Genomic DNA, 14,201 nt, shown 5'->3' with positions numbered 1-14,201 from the left:
GTGTGGGGAGGAGAGAAAGGCTTGGAAAGAAAACCCATGGCAAAGTTCAGTCCTGACTACTTCTGGATACCATGAAGATTACATTGTAAAACTGCAGTGTGTATTAAACAGATTGGTTGTAGTTTCCCTCCCTGTAATAAGAGGGGGCCCTGCTCCTCTTATCAATGTGGGAAATAGGAGGATATATTGTCCCCTATCATGACAAGCAAGCATGACTTGTCCCCTTAGCTAAGCAGGGTCTGCCCTGGTTGCATATGAATGGGAGACTGGTTGGATCTGCCCTGTTTGCATATGAATGTGTGTGAGCACTGTAAGATATTCCCCTCAGGAGATGTTGCTGCTCTGGGAAGAGCAAAAGGTTCCAAGTTCCCTTCCTGGCAGCATCTCCAAGATAGGACAAGATTTTTTATAGGACAAGATTTTTTTAATTGAACCAACAAACTACCAAAGCATACAGTACGTTGCCAAAGCACAATTATATACAAAGTGGTTGTTTGTACATGATATATCTACAAAGATTTACACACAATGATTTGGAAACCCACATGGTTATGCAGTATATGCAGGTAGTACTGTAACTCGGGGGTGGGGGATTTCAAGGCACATCAGGTAATTGGGGGGGGGGTTTTACATTCGACGTCCATTTCCACAATTTGTCCCACTGCCGTTTAGAAGAGATACTCTTGTCTTTTTGCACATAACCATACAAACTTTTCCAGAAGAGATTTACTGTCTCATCTGCGTGAACCTCTTGGTCGCGTCTTCCCTCCCTATTCCTATGCAGGAGCATTGCATAAATGACATACAGGTTTACTAACCTGATTACGAGGAGGGGAACATTCCAATTCCCAAGTATGAGGGCACCCGTTCTGTCCTGTTTCCTTCAAGGTTTTTTTCTGGGACCTCGAAAAGAGGTTCTATCGCTCAAACCCGATGTTAGTTCTTCCCAAGTCTGTTTTTCCAAGACAGGGCTGAGAGATATTCCTGCCTGCAACCTTGGAGAAGCCACTGACAGTCTGTGAAGACAATAGTGAGCTAGACTGACCAATGGTTTGACTTGGTATATGGCAGCTTCCTATGTTCCTAAATCTCTAAACTTGTCAGTTATAGCTCTGCATCTCTTCTGTTGCTTGCTTTTCCTGGTCCAGCACTGATACTAGTTTAAAGATGTTAAATTTCAATGCCCCAAGCAATGAATTTGTGTTTCAGGAGCCAATCTTGAACTAAAAATTTAACAGTTGCTACCGTAAAAATTCTGTTGCCAGATCTGGCTTTTTTAAAGCCAAATTTTTGGTTATGGCCCATTTGACCCACGAGTATAATCCTTAGGTTTTGGCAACACTTCACTGTTTTTACTTCACTGCACAACCTTAACTTTCTCTGTTCATCAAATACCTTGGGAAGATGTTGCATTGTCTTCTGGAATTCAGGCTCTCGCCTACTTGTAAACTGTAGGAACTAGCTTGTGTGGAGAGGGAGAGGGGCATGGATTCCATGTGGAACTCTAAAGGATGCTGGAATTGGCTGTCTCAAGCTAATGAAAAGGTGTGAAACTGCACTTGGTATACAAGGAGGACTTGAGTGATAAGAGAGACTTAAAGTTCACTGTTGCTTGAACTTCGGCACTCTAAGAGGAATCGTGACCTCTTATGTCTGTGATAAATAGGTGAAAAGGTCTTCCTGCAATTGTGGGGTGTGAGCTACATTTGTGTAAGGTAGCCAAGTAGTTATACATCCAAGGACAAAAGCCACACTCAGTACTCTGTAGAACATTATGTAAAGGTCTCTGATATCTATTGAATTCTAGAACCCACCCCTTTTTCTTGGTAAATGCTTGGTGATGTGTTCTTGAAGCTGGAGTTCATATTCCCAGTACTTTCATAACCTTAATCATAGCACTGAAGACCAGAGTGGCAATCTTACACTTGACAGATTAAAAGCAAATAATGGCTGGACTCACTATCATGACTGTGCTCCTCTGGTGAGCTAGTGCCTCTTAGGGATGTGGAAACAGGTTTGAGTTGGAAACAGGGGGGGAGCCACCACTGGGCCAACAGGTTCAAAGAACCCGGGCCGGTGGCCAATCAGGAGCCGCGAGAGTGGCCCCAACACACACACACCCCGCGTCTGATGTCAGATGCGGGGGTGGTAGTTTAGCTCCCGAGCGGGGGCCGTGCGGCCCCTTCAGGAGCTAAACAAAGGCTGGCGCTGCGTTCACAGTGCCAGCCAGGAGCGGCTCTTCCCTGCAAAGGCAGCGCCAGCCTAACTAGCTCCTGAAGGGGCTGCGTGGCCCCTTCAGGAGCTAAGACTGGTGCTGCATTCGCAACACAGCCCAGAAATGGCTCTTCCCTGCAGGGAAGAGCCGCTCTTGGGCTGCGCTGCGAATGCAGCACCAGGCTTTGTCTAACTGCCAAAGGGGCCGCGCGGCCCCTTCGGCAGTTAAAAATGGCAAGCAGCAGCAACTCCCAAACGGAGCCTCAAGGCTCTGTTCGGGAGCCAGACCATGCCCCCACGTCTGATGTCAGATGCGGGGGCGTGGCTATCGGGGCGCCTGCCATGGCTGCACACGGGCTGCCAGCAGGCTAGCTACGCCCCTGGTTGGAACCGGTTCAGTTTGAAGGTTCAAGTTTGAACCAAACTGGGCATTGCATTGGCAAATGCCAGTTTGAGCCAACCAAACTTGGTTCAGTTCAAAGGCTTTAGGTGCTAGTCTCCATTTTGTGTCACTTGGGTTGCTTAATTTCATTTGCCAAGCTCATGCTTCCCTGAATGGCCAGCTAAGTCTGGCTCTCTGGTAGGCTCTGCAGTGGTGCCACTCCTTGAGAACTGGCACCCTGTTTGCTGGGGGCGGGGGAGGTGGGGGCTCCAAAAGTTGTGTTTAAAGGCAAGCCTCTGGCCTTGCAAAATCACTCTTGTTGCAGTCCTCCTTGGCTTGCTGAGTGCTGCTGACTGCTGTTTGCTGGTGAGAGTCTGTCTGCAGACTTGTGCTGTGTGTTTTCTTTTCAGTCCCCTTATGCCTGCTTCTCTCCTCCCCCCCGCCCATTCCCCTCTGCTTTAAACCATTTTTCCCCTTGGTGTGAGTGTGTGTGCTTCTGCTGCTGGTTACCTGCCCCCCCACAAAGTGAGTGAATGTCTCTGGTCCCCTACTGCTGTGGGCTGGGGGTGGGGGGGTGAGGCCCTTTGGCCTGGGAGGCCTCTCTTTCCAGCCCATTTCCCTAACCCCCACTGCCCCCCCCCACCTTTTTTTGCCTCTGTGGTGGCTGTTGCTTTTAAATCTTGGCTGAATAGAGATTTAAAAGCAACAGCCACCACAGAGCTCAGCTCAGCAGTCCTCCAGAGCTCAGAGTCCTCCAGAGCTCAGAGCTCAGCCACCACAGTCCTCAGCTCAGCAGCTGCCAATTGTGTTTTATTTTGGGCTTTTTGGTGTGTGTGCTTTTCCTTTGGAGCAGGTGCTTTTCTTTTTTAATCCATTTCTTGCTGTGCTTAGCACACTGCCTGTTCCAGAGTACTCCAGCAGCACCTACCCTCTGTCCTCTTTCCCTCCTTTTCTTTCCCCCTCACTTATTCCCCATCCCCACAGCCCTTTCCCTCCACCAGTTTTTATTTTAAGTTACTTAGTGTTTATTTTAATGTGTTGGTTTGTGGGGGTGGGCACCTGAAAGGCTGCTTATTCTGCCCTCCCATGCTCCAGCTGTGTATGCCTGCCAGCCTGCCACTGGTCAAGAAAGCTTCCCCCCCCCGAACAGTGTGTGGGGCAGAAGATCTCCAGGACAACAAGGGGGTAAGCCGTTTTTTACGGGGCACCTTTGTCCTAAGCATTTGTTAAATAGGGCCTCATTTCTGGTTTGGGTTGGGGGAGGTATTTTTCCCCCTGTGTCTGTGGTTTTTTTGGGTTTTTTTACAGGTTGTTTCTTGTTTTTGCAGGTTTTCCTAAACAAGGCTTTTTAAAATAGGGTTATTTTTAAAAAACCCTTTTTTAAAAAATTAAAAGCCTCCAGGGTACCTTTGGGAATGTCTGAGCTCCATGTGGTGAGCAGAGCTCGTGGCAGGCAGAGGTGGGAGGGGTCCACAAGGCTGGTGCAGGAGGCTTGGGGGGGGGGCAGAGAAGATGGCATGGGGTCCCACAAGTCCCCATTGGTGAGTTCTTTGCCCCAGGTGAGGTGGCAGCATAAAGGCTCTCCTATCTAGAGGAGCCTGCTATCACCAAGCCAGGACCAGTGGCTGGTCCATCGGATGAACCACTGGTGCTGCTGCCCTGTGTAGAGCCTGGTGGTGCAGGGAGCTCTCCTTCCAGGGAAGCTGCTTCTGTGGTGGGGGGAAGGGGCTTGACGGCTGGCAGTGCAGCCAGATTTTCCTTCCCTCTTCTGGCCCCACCAACGCTCCTCTCACCAGGCTGGTTAGCTTAACATCCGTGTCAGGCAAATTGATGGAAAGCATCCTCAAGGATAAAATTGTAAAGCACATAGAAGAACAGGCCCTGCTGGGAGAGAACCAGCATGGCTTCTGCAAAGGTAAATCTTGCCTCACAAAGTGTGTGGATCAAAGTGATCCAGTTGACATAGTATACCTGGACTTCCAAAAAGCTTTCAACAAAGTTCCTCATCAAAGACTCCTGAGGAAACTTAGCAGTCATGGGATAAGGGGGCAAGTACATGTGTGAATTGCTAACTGGTTGAAGGACAGAAAACAGAGGGTAGGTATAAATGGAGAGTTTTCACAATGGAGGGAAGTAAGAACCCCCAGGGATCTGTACTGGGACAGGTGCTTTTTAATGTATTCATAAATCTAGAAGTAGGGGTAAGCAGCCAGGTGGCCAAATTTGCAGATGATACCAAACTCTTTCAGGTAGTGAAATCCAAAATGGATTGTTAGGAGCTCCAAAGGGATCTCTCCAAACTGGGTGAGTGGGAAACAAAATGGCTAATGCGGCTCAATGTTGGCAAGTGTAAAGTGATGCACATTGGGACAAAGAATCCCAACTTCAAGTATACGCTGATGGGATCTGAGCTGTTGGTGACTGACCAGGAGAGAGATCTTGGGGTCATGGTGGACAGCTCATTGAAAGTGTCGGCTCAATGTGCGGCAGCTGTGAAAAAGGCCAATTCCATGCTAGGAGTCATTAGGAAGGAGACTGGAAATGAAAGTGCTAATATTATAATGCCCTTATACAAAACGATAGTGCGGCCACAACTGGAGTACTGTGTACAATTCTGGTCACCACATCTCAAAAAGGACATTGTAGAACTGGAAAAGGTGCAGAGGAGGGGAACCAAGATGATCAGGGGCCTAGAGCACCATTCTTATGAGGCAAGGCTGCAACACCTGGGGCTATTTAGTGTAGAAAAAAGATGACTGTGTAGGGAGACATGATAGAGGTCTATAAAATCATGCATGGTGTGCAGAAAGTGGATCGAAAGAAATTCTTCTCCCTCTCCCATAACACTAGAAACAGGAGTCATTCCACGAAATTGGTTGCCAGGCAATCTAGGACCAACAAATGGAAATACTTTTTCACACAATACATAATCAACTTGTGGAATTCTCTGCCATGAGATGTGATGATAGCCAACAACCTGGATGGCTTTAGAGGGGTTTGGATAACTTCATGGTCTATCATCGGCTACTAGTTGGAGGGCTATAGCCCACCTCCAGCCTCAAAGGCAGATTACCTCTGAGTACCAGTTGCAGGGGAGTAACAGCAGGAGGGAGGGCATGCCTTTAACTCCTGCCGGTAGGCTTCCAGCGGCATCTTTTGAGCCAATGTGTGAAACAGGATGCTGGACTAGATGGACCTTGGGCCTGATCCAGCAGGGCTGTTATGTTCTTACCACTCAATGGGGGCCCCCGATGATGCCCAGGTTGTGGCAGAGTCCAGTTCTGGGTCCTCCCAATCTGGCTTCAAGGGGAAAGGGACTGCTACACAAGTGAAGACCCCCTTCCTCCAATGAAGCCTGGCCCTGCTTCTTCTGTGCAGGGTGGAAGGGGGTGGATGATGGTGGCAGGTGACCACAAGCAGCCCCACTAGGTCCACTGTCACCCAAAAGGCCCAAGATGATGTCCAAGGCATCAGAGGCTACACAGAGCAGTGATATTTGGTGGCATTTTGAGATTCCTCAAGATGTTCCAACCACTGCTCGCTGTGTCCACTGCAGGTCACAGGTCAGTCGGGGCAAGGATGCTAAACCTCTTGGGACAACCTCCATGTGGTGACACATGCAATGGCATCACCCGGATCACCTTGATGACTCTGACAGTGCTAGTGTGCCTGTGACTAGCGCTGACACAAGCTGTGCAAAATCTTCCATGAAGCAGGCCACACTGCCAGTCAAGCGGTGAATGCAGTCTTTGGGCAAGAAGTGTCATGGTCATGTAGGACCACATCTCCTCACCTGCCTCATAGGGGAGATGATGGCCACTGACAACCAGCCTTTTCAGTTGGTTTAGAACATTTGCTTTTGCCAGCTACTCCAGAGGCTAGCACCCAACTACACCATCCCCTCAAGGACCACATTCAGCCAGAATGTGTCCGTCCATGCAAGATGCAGGGTGCTCTTGTCAGCCATGTTACATGCAGCACAGGCTGGCACCAGTGTGGATTTCACCACTGATCTCTGGAACAGTGCGAGTGGAATGCACGCTGCTTTCCTAGCCCTAACTGCTCACTGGTGGGGTCTGGAGAGAGAGGGGCCCTCTGGTGATGCTTCTGACTCCAGCACGTCCCACACCACATTTTGGCACAGTGGGCCATCTTGCACATGGAGACCCTGGTTGTCAAGCACACCAAGGAGGAGGTGGCAGCCATACTCCAAATTGAGGAGTGGATAGGTGGGTTGCCACACCTCACCTGGGGCTTGATTGTGACAGACAATGGCTCTAACATCACAGCAGCAGTAGAGTGTTGGAGTGTATGAACATCTGCTGCATGCCACACACTCTCCACCTGGCTATCAGGGATGCCCTTGGCCTCACGGAGGTGAAGGAGTCCAGGGAACAGGGCCGTTGCATGAGAGGTGCTGTTGCTGCCACATCTGTGCTTGTGGAAAAGTCCTGCAAGATTGCAGCTCACTTCCACCACAGTGAGAAGCCCATATGCCTGCTTTGCGAGCGGCAGTGTGTCCATGGGCTTCCTCAACATCTCATCCTTATGGATGTAGATAAACGATGGAACGCCACCTTCCTCTTGTTCCAGTGCCTGCATGTGCGACCTATCCAATACGGAGTGGAAGCTTATGTCTGAGATGGTGTTGACACTCGAGTCCTTCCTGCTTGCCATGAAGAGCTTGTGTGCCGACACCACTCTTCAGACTCAGGCCCTGCCCTTGGCTCTCCTCCTAGAGAAGCTGATGAGTGAACTCTGGACCTCACTGATGACACCAGAGGGGTGTGCTCTGGCTGGAAGGCTGAGGGCTGGGATTGTCAACAGGCTGGTCAATGAGTTGGGTGACAGGGAGCAGTATGTCCTGGCTTGTCTGTGACCTGACCATCAAGGGCAATGTCATTTGCGTGGATGACTTGCCCAAGTGGTGGGGACTCCTGGTCGATAGAGTTAGGGAGGAGGAGGTCATTAGGACTGGCAGAGACCAGGAGGATGGTGATGCCTGCCCCCCGAGCATGTGTGACCCACACCCAGCAGCAGCAGCAGTGAGGGCAGCCCGCTGACTCCCACCCCTTCTTCTTCCCAGTCTAGTGTTGTGGCATCCCAGGCAGTGGTGCCAACACAAGTCAGTTCCTCCTGCTAAATCAGTCCAATGGCTTAAGCAGATGTGCCTTGGCACTTTGCCTGGTTTGCAAGAGGCTCAGCCTACCAGGCCCACCAGTGCTGCATAATGCGTTGCCCAGTACTTGGAGGAACCTGTGGAGGAAAACCCCAAGATGGACTGCGCTCAGTTCTGGGCAACCCACCACCAAGTCTGGCTGGACCTGGTGGTTGCTGTGTGCTTCCTCTCCTGCCCAAGCAAAACAGAGCAGGGGAAACCCAACTGTGACTTAGATGAAAGTATATTGAAAATCATGCGTATCAAACAGTTAGAAATATGTATTACTATACAATAAGCCAATAGTAAGGTAGTATCCGATTTCTTTCACTAATGAGAAAATAAATAGTTGAACCAAAGATAACAATTCGAGAGTGTATATGTTATTATTCATGTTTCATCTCGAATTATCTTTGGTTCAACTATTTATTTTCTCATTAGTGAAAGAAATCGGATACTACCTTACTATTGGCTTATTGTATAGTAATACATATTTCTGTTTGATACACATGATTTTCATTATACTTTCGTCTTAGTCTCGGTTGGGTTTCCCCCCCTCTGTTTTGCTTGGTTGTATTTCCGTGACTGCCCTTGCTTTTGTTTTGGTTCCTCTCCTGCCCGCCAACCAGCATCGGAGCAGGTGTTTTTATGTGCTGGTGACATGGTAACAGCCGCTCGGTCTTGGTTAGACCCTGCTTGGTTGAGCAGTTGGCCTTACTCAAGGTCAACCTCCCCCTGCTGGGTTACCCCGAGCTGGACGTTGAGCTGGGTGAGTGATTGGCCCATGGTTGACCCATAGTGTTGGTCACCTGCCCGGCAACAACTTCCACTCGTCCCTGTCCTCCCCTTTTCCTCCTTCAGCTGTGCCATGTTACAGCGTGCCCGCTAGTGCTGTGACATGACAACTGGACACCCCCTACCCCACAATGGCATAAACCGATGCTGAACAAGCCCCTGGTTCCACCTGGCCACAGCACCTAGGGGGCCATGGGTGCACACATGGACACTAGGCAGTTGTGCCAGTGTGGAACTGTGTATATTTGTAAATGTGTTGATTTGTAAATATTTAGATTTGTAAGTATGTAAATTTTTGAATGTATACATAGGTGACTTTCAGGGACAGGTGGCAGTGGTGACTGTAAAAAATTTCAAACTGTAAAGGTGTAAATATGTGCTTGTGCAAAAGTGTTTGTGTGTGCGCGCTTGTGTGTGTGGAATTTTCTGTTGTGTGGGTGACTGGATGTCGGTAGAGGTTTCTTTTGTGTAGATAGTGTTTTGGAAACTTTGGTTTGTGTAGATAATTGGTGTGTAAATACTATAGCTCTATAGATGGATTTGTATATACTTGTGTATATGTATTTGTTAAATGTGTTTATTTAGGCCCCCCTTTCTTTTCCCTCTCCAGTTTAGTTCTGACACGCACGCACAAACACCAAACTCACATGCACCGGCAATAATGAGTAAGCGGTCTGCCTCTGCACCACATCATGTGGCCTCCACTGGACCTGCCTCTGAGCCGGAATTTCCTATCCCTTTAACTTTTTTTTAGAGCCTCCTCTTTTTCCCTTCTTCAGTCTAGTGTACACACCAAACACACATGCACATTGATTATGACTGTGTGGTCTGTTGCCACCATACGTCTGGGGCCTGTGTGGCCTTTAGCAAAGATGTGGTAGACCTGCCACTCTGAAGCGCTCTTCCCCACAGGCAAAACACATGCGCGAAGAGAAGAGCAGAAAATCAAAGTGCATTACATTAAGTTCTCCTTCAATGTGGTGTGTTTTTTGCCTTGTGCCTCTTTCTTTGCAGTTTGTGTGCTATGTTGGTTTTACTGTCTTGCACCATCTTGCTAGGTCTTGTCTGTTTGTGGCTGTTGCAGTCTGTGGTGTTTGCTTTGGTTCCCTTGGTTTTGCAGTTGTGTGGGCACAGCAGCAGGAGCAGGTCTGACTCTGTGGGGGATTTTTAGTTTTCAGCTTGGTGTCGTTTTAGTTGTATGTGTTGTGTCACTGCCTGTTGGTATTGCGGCCTGCTAGGGGCATAAAACCAGGGTAGGTGGTATGCACCCATGGGTGCCAACTGTCACCTGAACCCCAAAGCAATTGGGCATGTGATTTTTTTAAAAAAAATTGAACTGAACCGACGTTGGGGGTGGGGCGGTTCAAGCAAAACTAAAAACAAACCTAGCCACCCTGGTTTGAATTTGAACGAAGCCATTTTTGTCTTCCCTAGTGCCTAGTGCCTCTTTCTCGAATTAGTAAATGTATTTAAGTGACACGTGTGTGAAGCTTCCTTGTGCATTCAGAAAACTGGGCTATCTACTAATAATTTTGTCAATGAGCTTTTAAATCCATTCCACAGATATAATGGGGCGTCCAAGTAAACTTGTTGCCATCTGTTATATAAGTCTGGCTTCAGAACTTAATATCTTGACAATGGTTTGTCGAGCAGAGAAGAATGGACTTATCCATATGTGCAGAGAAGACAAAGGTTGGGCAGCTTGTTTGGCATTGGCTGCTGTAGCAACATGCAGCAGAGGAAATGTGAGAAAATGTGAGACTATTATTGGCCTGTTGGCATTTCTGTGTCAGTTAAATCTGTTGGGGTTTGCGATTATTTAGCAAAGCACCAAGGAAGCTACCATTCCAGTTAGAGTGCAGAATTTAGTTGTTACAGCTATTTAAGTAACACACATGGAGATCAATGTAGAGTCTAAACTAAATTGATTTGATGGTGCCACCTAATGGCACAGCTGGGAAATAACTTGCTTAGCGAGCAAGTGGTTGCCAGTTAAAATCCCTGCCGGTATGTTTCCCAGACTATGGGAAACACCTATATTGGGCAGCAGAGATATAGGAAGATGCTGAAATGCATCATCTCATGCTGCGTGGGAGATGGCAATGATAAATCCCTCCTGTATTCTACCAAAGAAAACCACATGACTCTGTGGTTGTGTATTCTACCAAAGAAAACCACATGACTCTGTGGTTGCCAGGAGTTGATATTGACTCGATGGCGCAACTTAACTTTACATTTGAGATAGGAAAGACCTATCCTACCTATCAGCTACGTAATTAATAGGTAAGGAGAGAGAGATGTTTCCATCTTCTCACTAGGAGCAAAGGAAGATGACTGACTGTCTACAGGAAGTACCTGAGGAGTCAAAGCAGGGGCCATAGAGTAGAGGCAAGCAGGGACAGGTAAGGAGACACTCACTAGCTATCTCTGCTCCCCATGCCCCTAGTGGTCATTAGGATAGTTGGTGCAAAAGGTCGATGCACTGGAACTCCATCTCCAACAAAATCTTGCAGCCATCCTGTATAAATGTCTTCAGTATTGTTAATCTCAGATACAGAAGAAAATGAAATATTAAGTGAGGCTTAGGAGCCCTCTCCTTACTTAAACTGCTCAAATACATTATCCTTGTATTAAATAATTGGGCAGAAACTCCACTTTCTATGTGGCAAATCTCCACTTCCATGTTCGTGCTATGTAACAAGATCCTACAGTACGTACACTCTCTTCTCCAGAGCAGGAGTTCTCAAATACTATTGGGACTAAAATTCCCATCATCCCCTGCCACAATGGCCTTGGCCACTGTTGCTGGGAATGAAGGGAATTGCAGTGGTGGCTGCTGCTTGCTGGGGTGTGAGGTGTGGTGAGTAAGGCAGCTGAAGCCTTTTATGTGGTAACTAGCCCAAGTTGCAGCAGCTGCACTACACTCAGCTGCTTGAAGCATGTGCAGAAGCCTGAAATCTGCCCATCTGCCTCACTTGGAGGCAGGCAGGGCCAAGGAAGGGAGCTTTTTGCCCGCTTGCCTGCCCGGCTCCTCCCCTCCCTCCTTCTTCAGTTACATACAACAGTCAGACTCATTGAGTGGCCAGTGGTTGTGGCAGTGAGTGCTGTAGTCAGAGTCCAGGCTTTCTTTAGGCAGCAACACGTGCCTGTTGCCACTCGCCAGCATGCCACCCGCCCCAGAGAGCCATTCCCTTCATAGTTTGGGAGGTGGGAGAGCTGCTCTTGCACTGTTGCTGCTCAGCTGTGGCTTTAAAAGTTTTTAAAAACCTGCCCCTAGGTGGCCACGCCCCTGGCCTTCCTGTCCCCCTCAGAGTCCCCGTCCCAATTTCTGCCAACACAGTCTTGGCAGCCCTAATGAAGGGGAGTTTGACAGCTATTTTAGGTATGGTCTGCTCTAAGTGATTTGCAAGTGCAAGTGCTGGGGTGTTGTTGTGGCAGATTGGTGATACTCTGTGGGGTGGGGTGGGGAGAAATTACTAAATTAAAAACAAGCACAAACTACAAAATGTGTGTCTTCGTTTGTTTTACATAGGCTTCAGATATGCAGAATGGATGTAACCAGGTCCTTTTTTTGTCTCAGCTGATTCTATTAGGGGTGTGGTGTGTGTGTGGTATGTGAAAACATGATGTGCTGAAGTCTGTCACTCACAAAGGCAAGGGTTAAGCATCCTGCTGTTTGATCCAGCTGTTTGGTAATTGGTCATGCTAATCTAGAGGTGCACCTAGGTAACTTTGGAGCCTGGACCTAAAGGCCTTTGGAGCCCCCCCCCCTAAATTAAGCATCATCATGCCTGGCCAGGCAACCATACCACTCAGGACAGACAAAAGGGGATTTGGGGGTCCTCCTGGGCTGTTGAGGCCCTGGACTTTGGCCTGGATGTCCAGGGGTAAGAGCACCGCTGTGCTAGTCTTCTAATCTTAGCTGTCAAACACAGAGCTCTCTCGCTTCTTCCTCTGTGGTTTGATTTGTGAGTAGTTGGAGGGAAAACCCAGAGCAAGTAGGTGGGAACGCACAGGAAAAAGATCTGTCAGGGAGTGCGGGGAGGAGCCGACAGCTATGTGAACTGTCAATTTAATCCTTCAAATTAAACAAAGCAGATTCACTCTTCAGATCCCCTGAGGCATGAAGCCATGTGTGAATAACTCCCAGTTGAGCAGTGGCCACTGCCGCTGCAGCGGTGGAATGACTTACCGCATCAAAGGCATCAGCTAACTTATTCACTGCCCCAGTGAGCACAACATGCCACTAAGTAGTTGCTCTGGGGAACCAAGTATGAGAACCCTGCTCTAGCACTTAAACTGACCTGCTGCTGCTCCAGTTCAACTTGATTCCTATTGTGGATCTTGGTAATGCTATATCTAGAGTGCTAAACTTGAGTAACAGTGATGGGTTACTGTTAACTATCCTGGCACAACTGAAAGTGGGGTCTAATACCTTAAATCAACCTTGGGAGTTGATTTAAATTGTAAGTCGTTCCAAGCCTTTTCTTTGCTCAAAGCCCAGGTGAAGTGTGGATAATTAGCACATCTGACTCAACCAAGAAAGCCCTAATTTGCCAAGACACAAGGAAATTGGCATTAACATCCAATTACTCTTGCATGTATAGACTTATCCATGCCTGTATTCTAAAGTCTAGTCAGTCACAAACAAGGGAATGGTTGAAGATTATCCCTGAGCTCTTGCTGGAATTTTAATGAATCATGTTCAATACAACTACCACAATGAGTTGGAAAGCCTGGTCACTACTGCTTTAACACTCTCTCTGTAAAAGGCCAATGAACTACTTTGCATGAGTATTCCACATGCAAAGTAACTCTGGGTCTAAACCCAGAGTCATTAAATTTGATCATTCAAGTAGGCTGCAGCTCCTGCTACTCCTAGCTGGGCAAAGAGGCACCTTTTCTAAAACTGGGTTTTCTCTTTTAAGGATGGGGTAGCAACAGTTCTCTGTTAATCCCAATTTAGCATCTTTGCCAACAGCTATTATCTCATCTTCTCTTTAAACTGAGAATCCCTTTAGGACAGGGACCCATCCTCATTTTTCTATTCTAGAAACTAACTTTAAGGATGTATAAATACCTTTTATCTTGAATTCAATCTTTAAAACAGCTTTCCACTTTCAAACAGAAGTGAGACCTAGCCCAACTATAGACAGGTTTACTTGAATGTAAGCCTAATTGAATCAATGTGACTTGAAACCATTTTAGAAATCAGAAGGAAGCAGTGAGTGAACTTGCTCTTTGAGTCTTGTTTAAAGGAAGAAGTTAATATTGTTCATACTGGCAGTATGTAATCCATCATCCTGGGGAAGATCCAGTAATATTGGGAGAAATGCTCACTTTGTGTGAGAACATAGAAAATAGCTATTTTCAGTATCAAAACATATGCTTTTGACTAGTATGGCATGATACTGAGAAGGTAACAACCACTTCCAGCTGGCACTGTGACCAGAATGAGGGCTTGAACTAATACTTTCTGATCCTAGATAAAGAATGTTGGGGAATTGACTGGAAATCATTTTGATGATGCAAGAAGTTTCTTCTAATTTAAGAGCGAAGTTCCAACATACCTTCATCTGATGATGATGAATACTATATCTAATACCTGTCTGTCAGTTTTTGCTTCGCATGAGAAATGTAACCATGGAAACA

General features: G+C 47.5%; 1 protein-coding gene across 3 annotated transcripts in view; it reads left to right on the top strand.

The window, feature by feature from the left end:
* Positions 1-14,201, top strand: part of ACSL5 (acyl-CoA synthetase long chain family member 5) — a 50,235-nt gene that overhangs the window by 11,773 nt on the left and 24,261 nt on the right. Inside the window, exon 1 of one of the 3 annotated variants that reach the window (XM_053312227.1) lies at positions 3,709-3,781. The exons of the other annotated variants lie outside the window; for them this stretch is intronic. The gene's annotated coding sequence lies outside the window, so the exon portion shown is untranslated. Of the gene's footprint in view, positions 1-3,708; positions 3,782-14,201 lie in introns of those variants that run through there. 3 annotated transcript variants of the gene reach the window in all.

Source organism: Hemicordylus capensis, chromosome 3 (genome assembly GCF_027244095.1).
Source record: "Hemicordylus capensis ecotype Gifberg chromosome 3, rHemCap1.1.pri, whole genome shotgun sequence".
Lineage (NCBI taxonomy): Eukaryota > Metazoa > Chordata > Lepidosauria > Squamata > Cordylidae > Hemicordylus > Hemicordylus capensis.
This window is presented reverse-complemented; position numbering and strand designations above follow the sequence as displayed.